This window comes from Oncorhynchus gorbuscha, linkage group LG14 (genome assembly GCF_021184085.1).
Source record: "Oncorhynchus gorbuscha isolate QuinsamMale2020 ecotype Even-year linkage group LG14, OgorEven_v1.0, whole genome shotgun sequence".
NCBI classification, from domain to species: Eukaryota; Metazoa; Chordata; class Actinopteri; order Salmoniformes; family Salmonidae; genus Oncorhynchus; species Oncorhynchus gorbuscha.
In genome coordinates, this window is record NC_060186.1 from 76,071,602 (window position 1) to 76,075,444 (window position 3,843).

Consider the following 3,843-nt stretch of genomic DNA (forward strand, 5'->3'; position numbering starts at 1 on the left):
GTGTTGGTGGTTAATTCTGTATTTTGTTGCATACCCTTAGTGAAGTGGACAATATATCCATTTATGGAGTTTATCTGAAGACAAATGTATTTTATTTTGTTAAATTTGTCATGACATTTAGTTGTGTGTTTTAACTACTTGTTGGCAGAAGATGGATCCAGTTTAATGCATACGTGATATCATTCACCAATACCTGTTTTTCTTTGAGTCAAACATATTACAAATCCCAGCTGGCCTGGTACATTGTCCTTCCACAACCCATTCGGGATGCACCGTTAGTTTTAAATGATTCCATATCTAAGAAAACGAATCACTGAAAGGCAAGGCTGGGAATGATCACAAGTCAGTCATGACGTGGCTAGCTAATACGCTAGTGTACACGTCAAACAAGGCCTGCGGGACAAATAGTGGTCACAAGGGAGTATAAATGAGTCAACAACTTTATGAAAGTGTAGCCTGATGAGCTCTCATTGGTAATATAATAATAATAATATATGCCATTTAGCAGACGCTTTTATCCAAAGCGACTTAGTCATGTGTGCATACATTCTACATATGGGTGGTCCCGGGAATCGAACCCACTACCCTGGCGTTACAAGCGCCATGCTCTACCAACTGAGCTACAGAAGGACCATACGTAGAATGTAGAATGACCAGAAGGACCATACGTAGAATGTAGAATGACCAGAAGGACCATACGTAGAATGTAGAATGACCAGAAGGACCGTACGTAGAATGTAGAATGACCAGAAGGACCGTACGTAGAATGTAGAATGACCAGAAGGACCACGTAGAATGTAGAATGACCAGAAGGACCATACGTAGAATGTAGAATGACCAGAAGGACCATACGTAGAATGTAGAATGACCAGAAGGACCATACGTAGAATGTAGAATGACCAGAAGGACCATACGTAGAATGTAGAATGACCAGAAGGACCATACGTAGAATGTAGAATGACCAGAAGGACCATACGTAGAATGTAGAATGTATTCACCATTGGTGAATTCAACATCAATTTGTGTGTCCCGTTCACAGCGCTCAGCGGAGGGAAAGTGTACAGACACATGACACAGTCCTCGCTAGGCTACACGACACAGTCCTCGCTAGGCTACACGACACAGTCCTCGCTAGGCTACACGACACAGTCCTCGCTAGGCTACACGACACAGTCCTCGCTAGGCTACACGACACAGTCCTCGCTAGGCTACACGACACAGTCCTCGCTAGGCTACACGACACAGTCCTCGCTAGGCTACACGACACAGTCCTCGCTAGGCTACTACAATGTTGCAGTCTGGGTTCGGTTTTTAAAGTTTGACAATGAATAACCACACGTAAGCCCATTTACAGCAGCATTTGATTAGTAGCCTAGGCTGGCTACTCCACTACAATACATTTTGATGAGGCATTCAGGCTGGCTACTCCACTACAATACATTTTGATGAGGCATTCAGGCTGGCTACTCCACTACAATACATTTTGAGTGAGGCATTCAGGCTGGCTACTCCACTACAATACATTTTGAGTGCGGCATTCAACTGCACCGGTGATCCATGCAGTGTAAAACAAATACTTAAAACATTTTACGTTTAAACGTTACAACATGTACATTTTGTTTAATTCGTTATAAATACTTTTGATTAGGCTCACAGTATTATACACACCTGCAAGCATAGCAGAAAAGGATGGACAAATATTTATTTACATTTACATTTAAGTCATTTAGCAGACGCTCTTATCCAGAGCAACTTACAAATTATCTTGTTTTAATGCTATATACAACATCCCATATATATATATATACATACAGTGGGGCAAAAAGTATTTAGTCAGCCACCAATTGTGCAAGTTCTCCCAATTAAAAAGATGAGAGAGGCCTGTAATTTTCATCATAGGTACACTTCAACTATGACAGACAAAATGAGGAGAAAAAAATACAGAAAATCAAATTGTAGGATTTTTTAAAATGGATTTATTTGCAAATTATAGTGGAAAATAAGTATTTGGTCACCTACAAACAAGCAAGATTTCTGGCGCTCACAGACCTGTAACTTCTTTAAGAAGCTCCTCTGTCCTCCACTCGTTACCTGTATTAATGGCACCTGTTTGAACTTGTTATCTGTATAAAAGACACCTGTCCACAACCTCAAAAAGTCACACTCCAACCTCCACTATGGCCAAGACCAAAGAGCTGTCAAAGGACACCAGAAACAAAATTGTAGACCTGCACCAGGCTGGGAAGACTGAATCTGCAATAGGTAAGCAGCTTGGTTTGAAGAAATCAACTGTGGGAGCAATTATTAGGAAATGGAAGACATACAAAACCACTGATTATCTCCCTCGATCTGGGGCTCCACGCAAGATCTCACCCCGTGGGGTCAAAATGATCACAAGAACGGTGAGCAAAAATCCCAGAACCACACGGGGGGGGGACCTAGTGATATATAAATGAAATAAATGAATTAGCCTGTAATGTATGGGTTTCACATGACTGGACAGGGATGCAGACATGGGAGGGCATAGGCCCACCCTCTAGGGAGCGAGGCCCAGCCAATCAGAATGAGTTAGTCCCCACAAAAGGGCTTTATTACAGACAGAAATACACCTCCATTTCATCAGATGTCTGGGAGTCTAGTCAGATGATCCCGGGGATGAAGAAGTTGGATGTGGAGGTCCTGGGCTGGCATGGTTTCACGTGGACTGGAGGTTGTGAGGCCGGTTGGATGTACTGACAAATTCTCAAAAATGACATTGGAGGCAGTTTATGATAACTGAACAATCATTTCTCTCTTTGGCAACAGCTCTGATGGACATTCCTGCAGTCAGCGTGCCAATTACATGCTCCCTCAAAACTTGAAACATCTCTGGCATTGTGATACAGTGAATTACAAGTTAAATTATCTGTCTGTAAACATTTGTTGGAAAAACTACTTGTGTCATGCACAAAGTAGATGTCCTGACCAACTTGCCAAAACTATAGTTTGTTAACAAGAAATTTGTGGAGTGGTTGAAAAATGAGTTTTAATGACTCCAACCTAAGTGTATGTAAACTTCCGACTTCAACTGTATGTGTGAACTCCTTCAAGACTGTTGGAAAGAATTCCTCATGATGCTGGTTGAGAGAATGCCAAGAGTGTTTAAAACTGTCAAGGCAAAGGGTGGCTACTTTGTAGAATCTGAAACAAACAAATCTATAAAAAAATATAATATTTTATAACACTTATGGTTACTACATGATTCCATATGTGTTATTTCATAGTTTTGATGTCTTCACTATTATTCTACAATGTAGAAAATAGTACAAATAAAGAAAAACCATTGAATGAGTAGGTGTGCAAACCTTTGACTGGTATAGTATATTTTTTGGGGGGTGGGAATTTACGAGCCCCCCCTTGCTGACCACTAAGGGGCGCACCCCGCAGTTTGGGAGCCACTGCCTTAGGGCAGCACTGTAATCGTTTCTGTAGTTTTACCTTCTTTGAAGAGGGCTCTGTGTAGCAGGGGGAGCAGCCCGGCCTGCCAGAAGGAGTAGCAGCCCGGCCTGCCAGAAGGAGTAGCAGCCCGGCCTGCCAGGAGGAGTAGCAGCCCGGCCTGCCAGAAGGAGTAGCAGCCCGGCCTGCCAGAAGGAGTAGCAGCCCGGCCTGCCAGAAGGAGTAGCAGCCAGGCCTGCCAGAAGGAGGAGCAGCCCGGCCTGCCAGAAGGAGGAGCAGCCCGGCCTGCCAGAAGGAGTAGCAGCCCGGCCTGCCAGAAGGAGTAGCAGCCCGGCCTGCCAGAAGGAGTAGCAGCCCGGCCTGCCAGAAGGAGTAGCAGCCCGGCCTGCCAGAAGGAGTAGCAGCCCG